Below are 22,365 nucleotides of genomic sequence, written 5' to 3'. Positions count from 1 at the left end.
TTAGTCCAACAATAAGTTACATAGTGTATCGATCTCTAAGTTACAAATAAGTCGGAAGTGGGGAGTTTCTTCAGACTGGTCATTCAAAACATGTCCTATTTTTTCTAAGATACATATTTTAAAATTTAGGAATGAATTTCATATAAAAAAATTCTTTCTAACTTTCAGTGGCCTAAAAATACGGATTTTCGGCCCAGCCCAATATCAGTTTGAGCCAATCAGCCCTTAGACGAATCAAAGAAGAGTGAGGGACCTCTCACTGGTTTTACCGTAAATCACGGGGTATCACTGCGTGGAGGCCAACCTTCCCGAAGGCCTCCTCACGCGAGTGAACGACGCTCGTCTCGACACGTGTCAGCTGGGGAAGAGCCCCGCGCGAGTAGAGCGAGCCAACCATCCAAGGCAGCCACGCGTGGAACTCCACCGAGTTGAGCGCTGTACTACGCGCGAGTAGGTGCGAGTACGCGCGTACAAACCTATGTGAAATACAACCCCCGCGTGAGTACAACTCGCGTAGGTACAGTCGCACACACAGGTAGGTACAGTCGTGCACACGTGCAGGTACAGTCGTGCACACGTGTAATTACAGTGGTGCACACTACCGAGTACAAGTACAGTCGCGCACACGGGTAGGTACAGTCGTGCACACGGGCAGGTACAGTCGCGCACACGAGTAAGTACAGTGGCGCACACGAACGAGTACAAGTACAGTCGCGCACACGGGTAGGTACAGTCGCGCACACGGGCAGGTACAGTCGCGCACACGAGTAAGTACAGTACCGCACACGAGACAGGCAGTCGCAGACACGAACGAGTACAGGTACAGTCGTCCACATAAGACAGGTACAGTCGCGCACACGAACGAGTACACATACAGTTGCTCACACGAGTAAAAAGAAAAATGCACCAAAAACATTCAAAACAGAAGTACTTATCAGTTCATGCACGGGTACAGTTAGATACATGATACGTCTCCAACGTATCGATAATTTCTTATCTTCCATGCTTGTTTTATGACAATACCTACATGTTTTATACATACTTTATGTCATATTTATGCATTTTCCGGCACTAACCTATTAACAAGATGCCGAAGAGCCAGCTGTTGTTTTCTGCTGTTTTTGGTTTCAGAAATCCTAGTAAGGAAATATTCTCGGAATTGGACGAAATCAACGCTCAGGGGCCTATTTTCCACGAAGCTTCCAAAAAACCGAAAGGAAACCGAAGTGGGGCGACGAGGCGCCACCACACTAGGGCGGCGCGGCCCAGGGGGGCCCGCGCGGCCCTAGCGTGTGGGGCCCCCGTCAGGCCTCCGACTCCGGCCTTCCGCCTACTTAAAGTCTTCGTCGCGAATACCCCAGTACCGAGAGCCACGATACGGAAAACCTTCCAGAGACGCCGCCGCCGCCAATCCCATCTCGGGGGATTCAGGAGATCGTCTCCGGCACCCTGCCGGAGAGGGGAATCATCTCCCGGAGGACTCTTCACCGCCATGGTCGCCTCCGGAGTGATGTGTGAGTAGTTCACCCCTGTACTATGGGTCCATAGCAGTAGCTAGATGGTCGTCTTCTCCTAATTGTGCTATCATTGTTGGATCTTGTGAGCTACCTAACATGATCAAGATCATCTATCTGTAATGCTACATGTTGCGTTTGTTGGGATCCGATGAATAGTGAATGCTATGTTATGTTGATTATCAATCTATCATCTATGTGTTGTTTATGATCTTGCATGCTCTCCGTTGCTAGTAGAGGCTCTGGCCAAGTTTTTGCTTGTAACTCCAAGAGGGAGTATTTATGCTCGATAGTGGGTTCATGCCTCCATTAAATCTGGGACTATGACAGAAAGTTCTAAGGTTGTGGATGTGCTGTTGCCACTAGGGATAAAACATCAATGCTATGTCTAAGGATATATTTATTGATTACATTACGCACCATACTTAATGCAATTATCTGTTGTTTGCAACTTAATACTGGAGGGGGTTCGGATGATAACCTGAAGGTGGACTTTTTAGGCATAGATGCATGCTGGATAGCGGTCTATGTATTTTGTCGTAATGCCCAATTAAATCTCACACTACTCGTCATAACATGTATGTGCATGGTCATGCCCTCTTTATTTGTCAATTGCCCAACTGTAATTTGTTCACCCAACATGCTTATTCTTATCGGAGAGACACCACTAGTGAACTGTGGACCCCGGTCCATTCTTTTACATCGAATACAATCTACTACAATACTCGTTCTACTGTTCTCTGCAAACATCATCATCCACACTATACATCTAATCCTTTGTTACCGCAAGCCGGTGAGATTGACAACCTCACTGTTAAGTTGGGGCAAAGTATTTTGGTTGTGTTGTGCAGGTTCCACGTTGGCGCCGGAATCCCTGGTGTTGCGGCGCACTACACTCTGCCGCCATCAACCTTCAACGTGCTTCTTGGCTCCTACTGGTTCGATAAACCTTGGTTTCTTACTGAGGGAAAACTTGCCGCTGTACGCATCACACCTTCCTCTTGGGGTTCCCAACGGACGCGTGCTGTACGCGTATCAAAGCAATCAAGATTTGCTGGCGCCGTTGCCGGGAAGATCAAGACACGCTGCAAGGGGAGTCTCCACTTCCAATCTCTTTACTTTGTTTTTGTCTTGCTTTATTTTATTTACTACTTTGTTTGCTGCATTATATCAAAATACAAAAAAATTAGTTGCTAGCTTTACTTTATTTACTGTCTTGTTTGCAATCTCCATATTAAAAACACAAAAAAATTAGTTACTTGCATTTACTTTACTTATTTCATCATGTTTCCTCCTAAGTTCACTCTAAAAGATATATATGTAGGAGAAGGGTCTATAATTGGAAGAGATAATATAGAAGCATTTTTCACCCATGTTAGCATGGATGAAGATTTTGAAGATGTACCATTATTAAAAGCTGCTCCTACTTATGAAAGTGCTTCTGCCTGTTTGGTACACATGTTGGAAACTAGATTTATTAGTCTCAACCCCATGATACAACACATGTTTCTTACACTTTCTGATATGGAGATGGGAGAAAAGAGAGATTTTGTTTTAAAAGTCCTTGTTAGAGAATTTAAAGAGGTAGCTAAAGAAGCTAGGAAAGTTTTCATTAAGCATAAGAGGCTTGGTTTGTTCACTGATTTTAAGAAAACACTTGAAAAGATGGACATGGATAGAATAAGGTACACTAATAATGTTAATAATGGTGGGGAGATTAAAGTACCGATACCTAGTAAGCTCCTAGGAATATATGAAGCTCTAGAAAATAATTATGCTTGGCTTGTCCCTGAAAATTTGTTTGATGAGAATAGCAAGCCTAAGACTAATGAAAAGGGAGCCTCTGAAACTTACATATACAAAATACAATGCATGGTTGAGAAAACTCCAACCCCGCTGTTGATGCATCATCTCTTGATAATATTTGATTCACACTTTCTGCGTCTAGCTGAAAGGCGTTAAAGAAAAGCGCTTATGGGAGACAACCCATGATTTTACTACAGCACTTTTGTTTTATATTTGAGTCCTGGAAGTTGTTACTACTGTAGCAACCTCTCCTTATCTTAATTTAGTTGCATTGTTGTGCCAAGTAAAGTCTTTGATAGTAAGGTTCATACTAGATTTGGATTACTGCGCAGAAACAGATTTCTTACTGTCACGAATTTGGGTTGAATTCTCTGTAGGTAACTCAGAAAATTCTTCCAATTTACGTGAGTGGTACGCAACTTTCATTCAATTTGAGCATTTTCATTTGAGCAAGTCTGGTGCCTCTTAAAAATTTGTCTTTACGGACTGTTCTGTTTTGACAGATTCTGCCTTTTATATCACATTGCCTGTTTTGCTATGCTTGATGGATTTCTTTGTTCCATTAACTTTCAGTAGCTTTGTGCAATGTCCAGAAGTGTTAAGAATGATTATGTCACCTCTGAACATGTGAATTTTGATTAATGCACTAACCCTCTAATGAGTTGTTTTGAGTTTGGTGTGGAGGAAGTTTTCAAGGATCAAGAGAGGAGGATGATACAATATGATCAAGGAGAGTGAAAGCTCTAAGCTTGGGGATGCCCCCGGTGGTTCATCCCTGCATATTTCAAGAAGACTCAAGCATCTAAGCTTGGGGATGCCCAAGGCATCCCCTTCTTCATCGACAACATTATCAGGTTCCTCTAGTGAAACTATATTTTTATTCCGTCACATCTTATGCGCTTTACTTGGAGCGTCTGTATGTTTTTGTTTTTGTTTTGCTTGAATAAAGTTGGATCCTAGCATTCATTGTGTGGGAGAGAGACACGCTCCGCTGTTGCATATGGACAAATATGTCCTTGGCTTTACTCATAATGTTCATGGCGAAGGTTGAACTGCTTCGTTAATTGTTATATGGTTGGAAACGGGAAATGCTACATGTAGTAATTGGTAGAATGTCTTGAATAATTTGATACTTGGCTATTGTTGTGCTCATAAGGATCATGTTTAAGCTCTTGCATCATATACTTTGCACCTATTAGTGAAGAAATACATAGAGCTTGTTGAAATTTGGTTTGCATGATTGGTCTCTCTAGAGTATAGATATTTTGTAGTAAGGGTTTGAGCAACAAGGATGACAGTGTAGAGTCTTATAATACTTGCAATATGTTTTTATGTGAGTTTTGCTGTACCGGTTCATACTTGTGTTTGTTTCAAATAACCTTGCTAGCCTAAGCCTTGTATTGAGAGGAATTACTTCTCGTGCATCCAAATCCTTGAGCCAAATAACTATGCCATTTATGTCCACCATACCTACCTACTACATGGTATTTCTCCGCCATTCCAAAGTAAATTGCTTGAGTGCTACCTTTAAATTTCTATCCTTTATCTTTGCAATATATAGCTCATGGGACAAATAGCCTAAAAACTATTGTGGTATTGAATATGTACTTATGAATCTTATTTCTTATTAAGTTGCTTGTTGTGCGATAACCATGTTCCTGGGGACGCCATCAACTACCCTTTGCTGAATATCATGTGAGTTGCTATGCATGTTCGTCTTGTCTGAAGTAAGGGCGATTTACCATGAGTTGAATGGTTTGAGCATGCATATTGTTAGAGAAGAACATTGGGCCGCTAACTAAAGCCATGATCCATGGTGGAAGTTTCAGTTTTGGACAACAATCCTCAATCTCTTATGAGAATATTAATTGTTGTTGAATGCTTAAGCATTAAAGAGGAGTCCATTATCTGTTGTCTATGTTGTCCAGGTATGGATGACTAAGTTGAGAATAATCAAAAGCGAGAAATCCAATGCGAGCTTTCTCCTTAGACCTTTGTACAGGCGGCATAGAGGTACCCCTTTGTGATACTTGGTTAAAACATATGTATTGCGGTGATAATCCAGGTAATCCGAGCTAATTAGGACAAGGTGCGGGCACTATTGGTAATCTATGCATGAGGCTTGCAACTTGTAGGATATAATTTACATAACACATATGCTTTATTACTACCGTTGACAAAATTGTTTCTTGTTTTCAAAATAAAAGCTCTAGCATAAATATAGCAATCGATGCTTCCCTCTTCGAAGGGCTATTCTTCTACTTTTATGTTGAGTCAGTTTACCTATTTCCTCCCATCTCAAGAAGCAAACACTTGTGTTAACTGTGCATTGATTCTTACATACTTGCATGTTTGCATTCATCATATTACTTTATGTTGATAACTATCCATGAGATATACATGTTACAAGTTGAAAGCAACCGCTGAAACTTAATCTTCCTTTGTGTTGCTTCAATGCATTTACTATGAATTTATTGCTTTATGAGTTAACTCTTATGCAAGACTTATTGATGCTTGTCTTGAAAGTACTATTCATGAAAAGTCTTTGTTATATGATTCAATTGTTTAACCATTGTCTTTACCATTGCTTTGGATCGCTGCATTCATTACATGTGCTTACAATAGTATTGATCAAGATTATGATGGCATGTCACTTCAGAAATTATCTTTGTTATCGTTTACCTACTCGGGAAGAGTAGGAACTAAGCTTGGGGATGCTGATACGTCTCCAACGTATCGATAATTTCTTATGTTCCATGCTTGTTTTATGACAATACCTACATGTTTTATACATACTTTATGTCATATTTATGCATTTTCCGGCACTAACCTATTAACAAGATGCCGAAGAGCCAGTTGCTGTTTTCTGCTGTTTTTGGTTTCAGAAATCCTAGTAAGGAAATATTCTCGGAATTGGACGAAATCAACGCCCAGGGGCCTATTTCTCCACGAAGCTTCCAGAACACCGAAAGGGAACCGAAGTGGGGCGACGAGGCGCCGCCACACTAGGGCGGCGCGGCCCAGGGGGGCCCGTGCGGCCCTAGCGTGTGGGCCCCCGTCAGCCCTTCGACTCCACCCTTCCGCCTACTTAAAGTCTTCGTCGCGAATACCCCAGTACCGAGAGCCACGATACGGAAAACCTTCCAGAGACGCCGCCGCCGCCAATCCCATCTCGGGGGATTTAGGAGATCGCCTCCGGCACCCTGCCGGAGAGGGGAATCATCTCCCGGAGGACTCTTCACCGCCATGGTCGCCTCCGGAGTGATGTGTGAGTAGTTCACCCCTGGACTATGGGTCCATAGCAGTAGCTAGATGGTCGTCTTCTCCTAATTGTGCTATCATTGTTGGATCTTGTGAGCTGCCTAACATGATCAATATCATCTATCTGTATTGCTACATGTTGCGTTTGTTGGGATCCGATGAATAGTGAATGCTATGTTATGTTGATTATCAATCTATCATCTATGTGTTGTTTATGATGTTGCATGCTCTCCGTTGCTAGTAGAGGCTCTGGCCAAGTTTTTGTTTGGAACACCAAGAGGGAGTATTTATGCTCGATAATGGGTTCATGCCTCCATTAAATCTGGGACAGTGACAGAAAGTTCTAAGGTTGTGGATGTGCTGTTGCCACTAGGGATAAAACATCAATGCTATGTCTAAGGATATATTTATTGATTACATTACGCACCATACTTAATGCAATTGTCTATTGTTTGCAACTTAATACTGGAGGGGGTTCGGATGATAACCTGAAGGTGGACTTTTTAGGCATATATAGATGCATGCTGGATAGCGGTCTATGTATTTTGTCATAATGCCTAATTAAATCTCACACTACTCGTCATAACATGTATGTGCATGGTCATGCCCTCTTTATTTGTCAATTGCCCAACTGTAATTTGTTCACCCAACATGCTTATTCTTATCGGAGAGACACCACTAGTGAACTGTGGACCCCGGTCCATTCTTTTACATCGAATACAATCTACTGCAATACTCGTTCTACTGTTCTCTGCAAACATCATCATCCACACTATATATCTAATCCTTTGTTACCGCAAGCCGGTGAGATTGACAACCTCACTGTTAAGTTGGGGCAAAGTATTTTGGTTGTGTTGTGCAGGTTCCACGTTGGCGCCGGAATACCTGGTGTTGCGCCGCACTACACTCCGCCGCCATCAACTTTCTACGTGCTTCTTGGCACCTACTGGTTCGATAAACCTTGGTTTCTTACTGAGGGAAAACTTGCCGCTGTACGCATCACACCTTCCTCTTGGGGTTCCCAACGGACGCGTGCTGTACGCGTATCAAAGCAATCAATACACAACACAGATACAAACATAGTAGTATAGAAAGTACGAAAAAAGTATCTCAAAACCTATAAACATGGGATCTAGTTTTAAAGATCTCGATGAGAGGATCTCAAAAGTGGAAACGGTTCGTCATTTGAACTTACGGTTATCAAGATTTTTCATTTTGAAAAAACGAATCTATATAAAAAAAGAAAAAACTGACACAACCCAACTCTTCTCTCTCCTCCTCCATCCCCAGCTTGCTTCCCCTTGCGACACATGGCGAGCGGAGACTACTTTCCGGAGATTTCTGGCACCACAACGCGCCACTTGTCGCATGCGGAGCAAGTTCTCTTCCATTCGCGAAGGTCAGCCTTTGTTAACGATTTCGCAAATCACGCGCTAAAGTACCGTTTTGTTCGTTTCTCTTGATGTGTGGATTCTGAGCCCAACCCAATAAGAGTTCGAGTACCTGACATGAGGCTCGTATATTTCTGGAATCCCGGCCAATCCAGCTTCAAGATTGATCCATCTGTGCGCATCAAAAGCCCATGGACGCTTATTTACTGGGGTGACTGGACAGTCGAGCTCTTGCTAGTAACGACTATCACTAGTAGAAAAATGGGCATCCATCTAAGCCTTTAGTACCGGTTCCAGGAGTGGGACTTCTATACCGGTTCGTTAAGGCCCTTTTATACCGGTTCGTGTTACGAACCGGTATAAAAGGATTTGAGCCCATTTTCCAGGCGGTGGTGGGGCCAGGGCTGCACCTTTAGTACCGGTTCATCTAAGGAACCGTTACTAAAGGGTCCATGCCCATATCAGCGCGCGCCGCCTGAGCTCCCTGCATCTCATTTCCTTCTCATCCTCTCTCACATTTCCAAATATTTTGCACCTCTCACACTCCAATAATCTTCATTTTTCTCCACCATTTTAACAAGATTAACGGCATACATCTATCCAAGGGTTAGCAATATCATCCTTCCTTCCGGCGTTTCTAATTTAGCTCATTTCTTTGGTAGTTTTAACTCGTACTATTTTTCTAGTGCAAGCAAGGTGTTCGATGAAATACCTAAGTTAGTGATTTTATTTTTTTCTATGCAATTTGAGCTGAAATTATGGTATGTTTTGTAGGTTTTAATTAGTATCATCCCCGTCCTTACCGCCGTCGATCGCCATCATCGTCCCCTAGCCGGCACGGTACCACCTCGGTGAGCCCCTCTTCTTTTTTATAAAAACAATTAGTTTTATGTGATGAACTTGAATATTAATTAAGTTGGTCACTCATATATCCACGATGTTGTGTACTTAATGATTTTTGATATACATATAAAATGCAGATGAGTCGACAATGGATGTACGGTGACCGGTGCCATCCCGAGTTCATTAATGGCATGCATTATTTTCTCAACGTGGCTGATGCAAATAGGCGGTCGAATGGTTTCATGTATTGTCCATGTAGTTCCTGTAAGAATATGAAGGATTACTCTACCTCGAAGACCCTTCACGTCCACCTGCTGGAGAATGGTTTCATGCCCAGCTATAATTGTTGGACCAAGCACGGAGAAAGAAGGGTTATATTGGAAGACAACGAAGAAGTAGAGGCTAGTGACAACTATCCCTTATTCACTGAAGACGGTGATAGTAGAATGGGGGAAGACGAAGCTGAAGAAGAGCCCATTTTTGATGAGCCGATTTTTGATGACCCGGATGACGATTTGGTTCGGGCCATTCTTGATGCGAAGATGAACTGCGGAAATGAAAAGGAGAGGTTGAGGTTGGAGAAAATGTTAGAGGATCACAACAAACTGTTATACCCAAATTGCAAAAATGGTCAGAAAAAGCTGGGTACCACGCTGGAATTGCTGCAGTGGAAGGCAGAGAATGGTACTTCTGACAAGGGATTTGAAAAGTTGCTGAAAATAATAAAGAAGATGCTTCCAGGGGATAACGTATTGCCCTCTAGCACGTACGAAGCAAAGAAGGTTGTCTGCCCTCTAGGATTAGAGGTGCAGAAGATACATGCATGCATCAATGACTGCATCCTCTACCGCGGGGAGTACGAGAATTTGAATGCATGCCCGGTATGTAGTGCATTGAGGTATAAGATCAGGCGAGATGACCCTGGCGATGTTGAGGGCGAGTCCACCCCCAGGAAGAGGGTTCCTGCGAAGGTGATGTGGTATGCTCCTATAATACCACGGTTGAAACGTTTGTTCCAGAACAAAGAGCATGCCAAGTTGTTGCGATGGCACAAAGAGGACCGTAAGAAAGATGTGATGCTGAGACACCCCGCTGACGGGTCGCAGTGGAGAAAAATCGACAGAGAGTTCAAGTCATTTTCAGATGACGCAAGGAACTTAAGATTTGGTCTAAGTACAGATGGCTTTAATCCTTTCGGGGAGCAGAGCTCCAGTCATAGCACCTGGCCAGTGACTCTATGTATCTATAACCTTCCTCCTTGGTTATGCATGAAGCGGAAGTTCATTATGATGCCAGTGCTCATCCAGGGCCCGAAGCAACCCGGCAACGACATTGATGTGTACCTGAGGCCATTGGTTGAAGAACTTTTAGAGTTGTGGCGTGACGAAGGTGTACCTGTGTGGGATGAGCACGAACAAAAGGAATTTAACCTACGAGCGTTGTTATTTGTAACCATCAATGATTGGCCTGCTCTTGGTAACATTTCAGGGCAGTCAAACAAGGGATACAATGCATGCACACACTGTTTAGGTGAGACTGACAGTAATTATTTGGGAAACAAGAATGTGTACCTGGGGCATCGTCGATATCTTCCAAAACAACATCACGTAAGAAAGAGAGGAAAGCATTTCGGAGGTGAGGCAGATAACCGAACGAAGCCTACCTGCCCTACTGGGGAAGTTATATATGATATGGTCAAGGATTTAAAAGTGATCTTTGGAAAGGGTCCCGGCGGACAATCTGTTCTGCATGATGTTGATGGACACGTACCCATGTGGAAGAAGAAGTCGATATTTTGGGAGCTACCCTACTGGAAATTCTTAGAGGTTCACTCTGCAATCGACGTGATGCACGTGACGAAAAATCTTTGCGTGAACCTGCTAAACTTCTTGGGCGTGTATGGGAAGACAAAAGATACACCGGATGCACGGTAGGACCAGCAAAGTATCCACGAAGGAAACAACCTAAATCCAGAGAAGTATCAAGGTCCTGCCAGCTACGCTCTTAACAAAGAGGAGAAGGAGATCTTTTTTGAAGTCCTGAGTAGCATCAAGGTCTCGTCTGGCTTCTCGTCGAATATAAAGGGAATAATAAACATGTCGGAGAAAAAGTTTCAAAACCTAAAGTCTCATGACTACCACGTGATTATGACACAATTACTTCCGGTTGCATTGAGGGGGCTTCTGCCGGAAAATGTTCGAGTACCCATTGTGAAGCTATGTGCGTTCCTCAATGCAATTTCTCAGAAGGTGATCAATCCACTTACTCTACAAAATTTACAGAAGGATGTGATCCAATGTCTAGTCAGCTTCGAGTTGGTGTTCCCACCATCCTTCTTCAATATTATGACACATCTCCTAGTTCACCTGGTCGAAGAGATTGGCGTTTTCGGTCCTGTATTTCTACACAACATGTTCCCCTTTGAGAGATTCATGGGAGTCTTAAAGAAGTACGTTCATAACCGTGCTAGGCCAGAAGGAAGCATCTCCAAGGGCTATGGAACAGAGGAGGTCATTGAGTTTTGTGTTGACTTTATTCCTGACCTTAAGCCGATCGGTGTTCCTGAATCGCGCTATGAGGGGAGACTGCGTGGAAAAGGCACGCTAGGAAAGAAATCAGCAACGTGTATGGACGGACATTCTTTCACTCAAGCACACTACATAGTTCTACATAATTCCATCTTGGTGGCTCCGTACAAAGAGGAACACAAGGATATCTTACGCTCTAAATACCCGGAGCAACGTGAAGATTGGATTGATGGAGAACACATGAAGACTTTCGGCGGTTGGTTGCAAACACGTCTCATGAATGTGACCGATGACGAGCAGCTGTACTTGTTGGCCAAGCAACCATCTTCTACTATATCGACTTTTCAAGGGTACGAGATTAATGGGAACACATTTTACACTTTTGCCCAAGACAAAAAGAGCACCAACCAAAACAGTGGTGTCCGCTTTGATGCAGAAGATGGCAATGGGAACAAGGTCACATATTATGGGTACATAGAGGAGATATGGGAACTTGACTATGGACCTAATTTCAAGGTCCCTTTGTTCCGGTGCAAATGGTTCAACCTGAAAGACGGGGTACAGGTAGACCCGCAGTACGGAATGACTACAGTGGATTTCAAGAATCTAGGGTACGACACCGAACCATTCGTCCTAGCCAGTGAAGTGGCTCAGGTTTTTTATGTGAAGGATATGTCTAGCAAACCGAAAAAAAGAAAAGAAAGGCAAGAGGACACATCATACGATGAGCCAAAGCGGCACATAGTTCTTTCAGGAAAAAGAACGTCGTGGGAGTAGAGGACAAGACAGACATGTCAGAAGATTATAATAAGTTTGACGATATTCCACCCTTCACGGTAAAAATTGACCCAAGCATCATCTTAAAAAATGAAGATTGTCCATGGTTGCGTCGCAGCAAGAAGAAAGGGAAACAGACGAAGAAAACTCAGAAGACTAGCTAGCTACATATAGGGATCATAACTTGTGTATCTCAATATGGAAATCACTTTTGTGTAATGATGTTACTGTATGTAAGATATTAACAATGGAGATGGTTGGCTTGTTTTACTAGTTAAGTAGCTTTCACAGGCTTGCAGGGAAATTTTTCCGAGGCGGAACTTCCGAATATGACATATATAGGGCATGTGCACCAAGGGCATATTCGACAAGTTCCGCCACGGGAGATTTCCCAACCCTTTCCCCAACATTGTTAGAGGAGATGGAGTCTTTCACGGGCTTGCAGGGAAATTTTTCCGAGGTGGAACTTCCGAAGATGCCATAGGGCGTGTGCACCAAGGGCATCTTCGACAAGTTCCGCCACGGGATATTTCCCAACCCTTTCCCCAACATTGTTAGAGGAGATGGAGTCTTTCACGGGGTTGCAGGGAAATTTTTCCGAGGCGGAACTTCCGAAGATGCCATAAGGCGTGTGCACCAAGGGCATCTTCGACAAGTTCCGCCACGGGAGATTTCCCAACCCTTTCATCCATCCATGTTGGCTTGTTGAGCTGCTTCCCATGGCGTATCGATGCTCCTTTTATAGGCACGGCGCCGCTTCTACTTTGTCTTCTTCTTCCTCCGACAGCTTTAGTACCGGTTGCACCCACCAACCGGTACTAAAGGTTACCCACGCGTCCTTATCCCACCGACTGGGCGTCGTGCGCTACATACTTTATCTCATCGAGCAGGGCGTCCTTATCCTGCCGACAGCTTTAGTACCGGTTGCACCCAACAACCGGTACTAAAGGTTACCCACGCGTCCTTATCCCACCGACAGGGCGTCGTGCGCTACATACTTTATCTCATCGAGCAGGGCGTCCTTATCCTGCCGACAGCTTTAGTACCGGTTGCACCCACCAACCGGTACTAAAGGTTACCCACGCGTCCTTATCCCACCGACAGTTTTGTTACATGACAGAAAAACACCTTTAGTACCGGTTGCACCCACCAACCGGTACTAAAGGTTTGCCTCTGTCTTCCCGCCTATTTTCTTCCCGCGCTTTCCACCGGTTCCCGCGTCTGTCTTCCCGCCATTTTTTCACTATATATATGTAGGCTTGGCCACCATTTACATATCACATCTAGACTCATATCTGCAAACCTCATCATTCTCTCCCATGGCTTCCATCGTATCTCTAACCCCCGGGAGGCGGAGGCGCTTTGCGCCTCGAACTACCCCTGCCCGCCGGGCTACCGCATCCTGATGCGTGCAGTTGACACGTCCGTTGGGAACCCCAAGAGGAAGGTGTGATGCGCACAGCGGCAAGTTTCCCTCAGTAAGAAACCAAGGTTTAATCGAACCAGTAGGAGTCAAGAAGCACGTTGAAGGTTGATGGCGGCGGGATGTAGTGCGGCGCAACACCAGAGATTCCGGCGCCAACGTGAAACCTGCACAACACAACCAAAGTACTTTGCCCCAACGAAACAGTGAGGTTGTCAATCTCATCGGCTTGCTGTAACAAAGGATTAGATGTATAGTGTGGATGATGATTGTTTGCAGAAAACAGTAGAACAAAGATTGCAGAGATTGTATTTCAGTATAGAGAATTGGACCGGGGTCCACAGTTCACTAGAGGTGTCTCTCCCATAAGATAAACAGCATGTTGGGTGAACAAATTACAGTTGGGCAATTGACAAATAAAGAGGGCATGACCATGCACATACATATTATGATGAGTACTGTGAGATTTAATTGGGCATTACGACAAAGTACATAGACCGCTATCCAGCATGCATCTATGCCTAAAAAGTCCACCTTCAGGTTATCATCCGAACCCCCTCCAGTATTAAGTTGCTAACAACAGACAATTGCATTAAGTATTGCGCGTAATGTAATCAGTAACTACATCCTCGAACATAGCACCAATGTTTTATCCCTAGTGGCAACAGCACATCCATAATCTTAGAGGTTTCTGTCACTCCCCCAGATTCACGGAGACATGAACCCACTATCGAGCATAAATACTCCCTCTTGGAGTTACAAGCATCTACTTGGCCAGAGCATCTACTAGTAACGGAGAGCATGCAAGATCATAAACAACACATAGACATGAATTGATAATCAACATAACATAGTATTCTCTATTCATCGGATCCCAACAAACGCAACATATAGAATTACAGATAGATGATCTTGATCATGTTAGGCAGCTCACAAGACCCGACAATTAAGCACAATGAGGAGAAGACAACCATCTAGCTACTGCTATGGACCCATAGTCCAGGGGTGAACTACTCACACATCACTCCGGAGGCGACCATGGCGGTGAAGAGTCCTCCGGGAGATGGATCCCCTCTCCGGCAGGGTGCCGGAGGCGATCTCCTGAATCCCCCGAGATGGGATTGGCGGCGGCGGCGTCTCTGGAAGGTTTTCCGTATCGTGGCTCTCGGTACTGGGGGTTTCGCGATGGAGGCTTTAAGTAGGCGGAAGGGCAGGTCAGGGGGCCACACGAGGGCCCCACACTATAGGTCAGCGCGGCCAAGGCCTGGGCCGCGCCGCCCTATGGTTTGGCCACCTCGTGGCCCCACTTCGTCTCCTCTTCGGTCTTCTGGAAGCTTCGTGGCAAAATAGGACCCTGGGCGTTGATTTCGTCCAATTCCGAGAATATTTCGTTACTAGGATTTCTGAAACCAAAAACAGCAGAAACAAAGAATCGGCACTTCGGCATCTTGTTAATATGTTAGTTCCAGAAAATGCACGAATATGACATAAAGTGTGCATAAAACATGTAGATATCATCAATAATGTGGCATGGAACACAAGAAATTATCGATACGTCGGAGACGTATCAGCATCCCCAAGCTTAGTTCTGCTCGTCCCGAGCAGGTAAAACGATAACAAAGATAATTTCTGGAGTGACATGCCATCATAACCTTGATCATACTATTTGTAAACATATGTAATGAATGCAGCGATCAAAACAATGGTAATGACATGAGTAAACAAGTGAATCATAAAGCAAAGACTTTTCATGAATAGTACTTCAAGACAAGCATCAATAAGTCTTGCATAAGAGTTAACTCATAAAGCAATAAATCAAAGTAAAGGTATTGAAGCAACACAAAGGAAGATTAAGTTTCAGCGGTTGCTTTCAACTTATAACATGTATATCTCATGGATAATTGTCAACATAGAGTAATATAATAAGTGCAATATGCAAGTATGTAGGAATCAATGCACAGTTCACACAAGTGTTTGCTTCTTGGGGTGGAGAGAAATAGGTGAACTGACTCAACATAAAAGTAAAAAGAATGGTCCTTCAAAGAGGAAAGCATCGATTGCTATATTTGTGCTAGAGCTTTTATTTTGAAAACATGAAACAATTTTGTCAACGGTAGTAATAAAGCATATGAATTATGTAAATTATATCTTACAAGTTGCAAGCCTCATGCATAGTATACTAATAGTGCCCGCACCTTGTCCTAATTAGCTTGGACTACCGGATCATCGCAATACACATGTTTTAACCAAGTGTCACAATGGGGTACCTCCATGCCGCCTGTACAAAGGTCTAAGGAGAAAGCTCGCATTTTGGATTTCTCGCTTTTGATTATTCTCAACTTAGACATCCATACCGGGACAACATGGACAACAGATAATGGACTCCTCTTTAATGCATAAGCATGCGGCAACAATTATTATTCTCATATGAGATTGAGGATATATGTCCAAAACTGAAACTTCCACCATGAATCATGGCTTTAGTTAGCGGCCCAATGTTCTTCTCTAACAATATGCATGCTTAACCATAGGGTGGTAGATCTCTCTTACTTCAGACAAGACGGACATGCATAGCAACTCACATGATATTCAACAAAGAATAGTTGATAGCGTCCCCAGAAACATGGTTATCGCACAACAAGCAACTTAATAAGAGATAAAGTGCATAAGTACATATTCAATACTACAATAGTTTTTAAGCTATTTGTCCCATGAGCTATATATTGCAAAGGCGAATGATGGAATTTAAAGGTAGCACTCAAGCAATTTACTTTGGAATGGCGGAGAAATACCATGTAGTAGGTAGGTATGGTAGACACAAATGGCATAGTGGTTGGCTCAAGGATTTTGGATGCATGAGAAGTATTCCCTCTCGATACAAGGTTTAGGCTAGCAAGGTTATTTGAAACAAACACAAGGATGAACCGGTGCAGCAAGACTCACATAAAAGACACATTGTAAACATTATAAGACTCTACACCGTCTTCCTTGTTGGTCAAACTCAATACTAGAAATTATCTAGACCTTAGAGAGACCAAATATGCAAACCAAATTTTAGCATGCTCTATGTATTTCTTCATTAATGGGTGCAAAGTATATGATGCAAGAGCTTAAACATGAGCACAACAATTGCCAAGTATCACATTATCCAAGACATTATAGCAATTACTACATGTATCATTTTCCAATTCCAACCATATAACAATTTAACGAAGAAGAAACTTCGCCATGAATACTATGAGTAAAGCCTAAGGACATACTTGTCCATATGCAACAGCGGAGCGTGTCTCTCTCCCATACAGTGAATGCTAGGATCCATTTTATTCAAACAAAACAAAAACAAAAACAAACCGACGCTCCAAGCAAAGCACATAAGATGTGATGGAATAAAAATATAGTTTCAGGGGAGGAACCTGATAATGTTGTCGATGAAGAAGGGGATGCCTTGGGCATCCCCAAGCTTAGACGCTTGAGTCTTCTTAGAATATGCAGGGGTGAACCACCGGGGCATCCCCAAGCTTAGAGCTTTCACTCTCCTCGATCATGTTGTATCATCTCCCTCTCTTGATCCTTGAAAACTTCCTCCACACCAAACTTAGAACAACTCATTAGAGGGTTAGTGCACAATCAAAATATACATGTTCAGAGGTGACATAATCATTATTAACACTTCTGGACATTGCACAAAGCTACTGAAAGTCAATGAAATCGAAATATCCATCGAACATAACAAAACTGGCAATGCGAAATAAAAGGCAGAATCTGTCAAAACAGAACAGTTCGTATTGACGAATTTTATCGAGGCACCAGACTTGCTCAAATGAAAATTCTCAAATTGAATGAAAGTTGCGTACATATCTGAGGATCACTCACGTAAATTGGCATAATTTTTTGAGTTACCTACAGAGAAAACAGCCCAGATTCGTGACAGCAAAGAAATCTGTTTCTGTGCAGTAATCCAAATCTAGTATGAACTTTACTATCAACGACTTTACTTGGCACAATAAAACACTAAACTAAGATAAGGAGAGGTTGCTACAGTAGTAAACAACTTCCAAGACACAAAATAAAAACAAAGTACTGTAGTAAAAACATGGGTTGTCTCCCATAAGCGCTTTTCTTTAACGCCTTTCAGCTAGGCGCAGAAAGTGTGTATCAAGTATTATCAAGAGACGAAGTGTCAACATCATAATTTATTCTAATAATAGAATCAAAAGGTAACTTCATTCTCTTTCTGGGGAAGTGTTCCATACCTTTCTTGAGAGGAAATTGATATTTAATATTACCTTCCTTCATATCATTGATAGCACCAACAGTTCGAAGAAAAGGTCTTCCCAATATAATGGGGCAAGATGCATTGCATTCAATATCCAAGACAACAAAATCAACGGGGACAAGGTTATTGTTAACCATAATATGAACATTATCAACTCTCCCCAAAGGTTTCTTTTTAGCATTATCAGCGAGATTAACATCCAAATAACAATTTTTCAATGGTGGCAAGTCAAGCATATCATAGACTTTCTTAGGCATAACAGAAATACTTGCACCAAGATCACATAAAGCATTACAATCAAAATCATTGACCCTCATTTTAATGATGGGTTCCCAACCATCCTCTAGCTTTCTAGGAATAGAAGTTTCAAGTTTTAGTTTCTCTTCTCGAGCTTTTATGAGAGCATTTGTAATATGTTTTGTGAAAGCCAAGTTTACAGCGCTAGCGTTGGGACTCTTAGCAAGTTTTTGTAAGAACTTTATAACTTCATAGATGTGGCAATCATCAAAATCTAAATCATTATGAGCTACAGCAATGGGATCATCATCCCCAAGGTTGGAAAAAATTTCAGCAGTTTTATCACAGGCAGTTTCAGCAGTTTTAGCAATTTCAGGCAGTTTTGTACGCTTTGCACTAGGAGTAGAAACATTGCCAACACCAATTATTTTACCATTAATAGTAGGAGGTGCAGCAACATGTGAAGAATCAACATTACTTGTGGGGGTAATAGTCCAAACTTTAGCTACATTTTTCTCTTTAGCTAGTTTTTCATTTTCTTCTCTATCCCACCTAGCACGCAATTCAGCCATCAATCTTATATTCTCATTAATTTTAACTTGGATGGCATTTGCTGTAGTAACAATTTTATTTTCAATATCCCTATTAGGCATAACTTTCGATTTCAAAAGATCAACATCAGAGGCAAGACTATCAACCTTAGAAGCGAGAATATCAGTTTTATTGAGTTTTTCCTCAACAGATTTGTTAAAGGCAGTTTGTGTACTAATAAATTCTTTAAGCATAGCTTCAAGTCCAGGGGGTGTATTCCTATTATTATTGTAAGAATTCCCATAAGAATTAGCATAACCGTTACCATTATTATAAGGATATGGCCTATAGTTATTACTAGAATTGTTCCGATAAGCATTGTTGTTGAAATTATTATTTTTAATGAAGTTTACATCAACATGTTCTTCTTGGGCAACCAATGAAGCTAACGGAACATTATTAGGATCAACATTAATCCTATCATTCACAAGCATAGACATAATAGCATCAATCTTATCATTCAAGGAAGAGGATTCTTCAACAGAATTTACCTTCTTACCTTGTGGAGCTCTTTCCATGTGCCATTCAGAGTAATTAATCATCATATTATCAAGGACCTTTGTAGCCGCCCCCAAAGTGATGGACATAAAGGTACCTCCAGCAGCTGAATCCAATAGGTTCCGCGAAGAAAAATTTAGTCCTGCATAGAAGGTTTGGATGATCATCCAAGTAGTCAGTCCATGGGTTGGGCAATTTTTAACCAAAGATTTCATTCTTTCCCATGCTTGTGCAACATGCTCAGTATCTAATTGTTTAAAATTCATTATGCTACTTCTCAAAGATATAATTTTAGCAGGTGGATAATATCTACCAAATAAAGCATCCTTGCATTTAGTCCAGGAATCAATACTATTCTTAGGCAGAGATAGCAACCAATCTTTAGCTCTTCCTCTTAATGAGAAAGGAAACAATTTCAATTTAATAATATCACCATCTACATCCTTATACTTTTGCATTTCACATAGTTCAACAAAATTATTGAGATGGGCAGCAGCATCATCAGAACTAACACCAGAAAATTGCTCTCGCATAACAAGATTCAGTAAAGCAGGTTTAATTTCAAAGAATTCTGCTGTAGTAGCAGGTGGAGCAATAGGTGTGCATAAGAAATCATTATTATTTGTGGTTGTGAAATCACACAACTTAGTATTTTCAGGAGTACCCATTTTAGCAACAGTAAATAAAGCAAACTAGATAAAGTAAATGCAAGTAACTAATTTTTTTGGGTTTTTGATATAGCAAACAAGATAGCAAATAAAGTAAAGCTAGCAACTAATTTTTTTGTGTTTTGATATAATGCAGCAAACAAAGTAGTAAATAAAATAAAGCAAGACAAAAACAAAGTAAAGAGATTGGGATGTGGAGACTCCCCTTGCAGCGTGTCTTGATCTCCCTGGCAACGGCGCCATAAATTTGCTTGATGCGTGCAGTTGACACGTCCGTTGGGAACCCCAAGAGGAAGGTGTGATACGCACAGCGGCAAGTTTCCCTCAGTAAGAAACCAAGGTTTAATCGAACCAGTAGGAGTCAAGAAGCACGTTGAAGGTTGATGGCGGCGGGATGTAGTGCGGCGCAACACCAGAGATTCCGGCGCCAACGTGGAACCTGCACAACACAACCAAAGTACTTTGCCCCAACGAAACAGTGAGGTTGTCAATCTCACCGGCTTGCTGTAACAAAGGATTAGATGTATAGCGTGGATGATGATTGTTTGCAGAAAACAGTAGAACAGTATTGCAGTAGATTGTATTTCAGTATAGAGAATTGGACCGGGGTCCACAGTTCACTAGAGGTGTCTCTCCCATAAGATAAACAGCATGTTGGGTGAACAAATTATAGGTTGGCAATTGACAAATAAAGAGGGCATGACCATGCACATACATATTATGATGAGTACTGTGAGATTTAATTGGGCATTACGACAAAGTACATAGACCGCTATCCAGCATGCATCTATGCCTAAAAATTCCACCTTCAGGTTATCATCCGAACCCCCTCCAGTATTAAGTTGCCAACAACAGACAATTGCATTAAGTATTGCGCGTAATGTAATCAGTAACTACATCCTCAAACATAGCACCAATGTTTTATCCCTAGTGGCAACAGCACATCCATAATCTTAGAGGTTTCTGTCACTCCCCCAGATTCACGGAGACATGAACCCACTATCGAGCATAAATACTCCCTCTTGGAGTTACAAGCATCTACTTGGCCAGAGCATCTACTAGTAACGGAGAGCATGCAAGATCATAAACAACACATAGACATGAATTGATAATCAACATAACATAGTATTCTCTATTCATCGGATCCCAACAAACGCAACATATAGAATTACAGATAGATGATCTTGATCATGCTAGGCAGCTCACAAGACCCGACAATTAAGCACAATGAGGAGAAGACAACCATCTAGCTACTGCTATGGACCCATAGTCCAGGGGTGAACTACTCACACATCACTCCGGAGGCGACCATGGCGGTGAAGAGTCCTCCGGGAGATGAATCCCCTCTCCGGCAGGGTGCCGGAGGCGATCTCCTGAATCCCCCGAGATGGGATTGGCGGCGGCGGCGTCTCTGGAAGGTTTTCCGTATCGTGGCTCTCGGTACTGGGGGTTTCGCGATGGAGGCTTTAAGTAGGCGGAAGGGCAGGTCAGGGGGCCACACGAGGGCCCCACACTATAGGTCAGCGCGGCCAAGGCCTGGGCCGCGCCGCCCTATGGTTTGGCCACCTCGTGGCCCCACTTCGTCTCCTCTTCGGTCTTCTGGAAGCTTCGTGGTAAAATAGGACCCTGGGCGTTGATTTCGTCCAATTCCGAGAATATTTCGTTACTAGGATTTCTGAAACCAAAAACAGCAGAAACAAAGAATCGGCACTTTGGCATCTTGTTAATAGGTTAGTTCCAGAAAATGCACGAATATGACATAAAGTGTGCATAAAACATGTAGATATCATCAATAATGTGGCATGGAACACAAGAAATTATCGATACGTCGGAGACGTATCACATCCCGACCGGCTGGTTGCTAAGCGTCGGAGGCGTACCGGTCCCTCCAGTCCCTCTAGGTGTGGCGCGCGAGATGGCCATCACGAACCACTACTACTTCGAGCTCACGCCAGAGCAGTGGAGGAATCCCGAGTGGCATCCCGACTACAGCCCGACTTGGGAAAGCTTCTTCATCAATCGGCGTGAGAGGGCGCTTGCCAGGCAGGAGGAGGGCGGCCCGCCTCCTTCGAACTTCAACGAGGCCAGCCGTCGGCTGTGGTGGCGCGGTCGGACTCTCCAGGGTGTCATGGCCTATCGTGGCCCCCGCTTGCGCTACCCTCAATCCTAGCCCACGCGTGCTCTCTCGCCGAGGTTCGACTACCGCGACCCCGATACCAGCGACGATGATGACGGCGACTACGACGACTACAGTGGCGAATACTACAGGGCTAGGCACGAGTATGACTGAATGACTCCAACAGTAGAATCTGGCACTGTATCTTAATTTTCAGTTAAGCTATGTACTTTTAATTCGAGTTCAATGGTAATAAAATTTTATTCCGGCCCTTTCTTTCCCGCCTTTTTTCTCCCACGCGCGGCGTCGTGGCGGGAAACAGAATAGAAAAAAGAAATAGAAAAGAAACAACAAAAGAAAAGGAACATAAAAAGGAAAAAGAAAAGAAACATACAAGAAATAGAAAATAAACAGCAAAGAAAACATTAAAGAAATA

The sequence above is a fragment of the Lolium perenne genome, chromosome 1 (assembly GCF_019359855.2).
Source record: "Lolium perenne isolate Kyuss_39 chromosome 1, Kyuss_2.0, whole genome shotgun sequence".
NCBI lineage: Eukaryota > Viridiplantae > Streptophyta > Magnoliopsida > Poales > Poaceae > Lolium > Lolium perenne.
Note: the sequence above shows the minus strand (reverse complement) of the source record.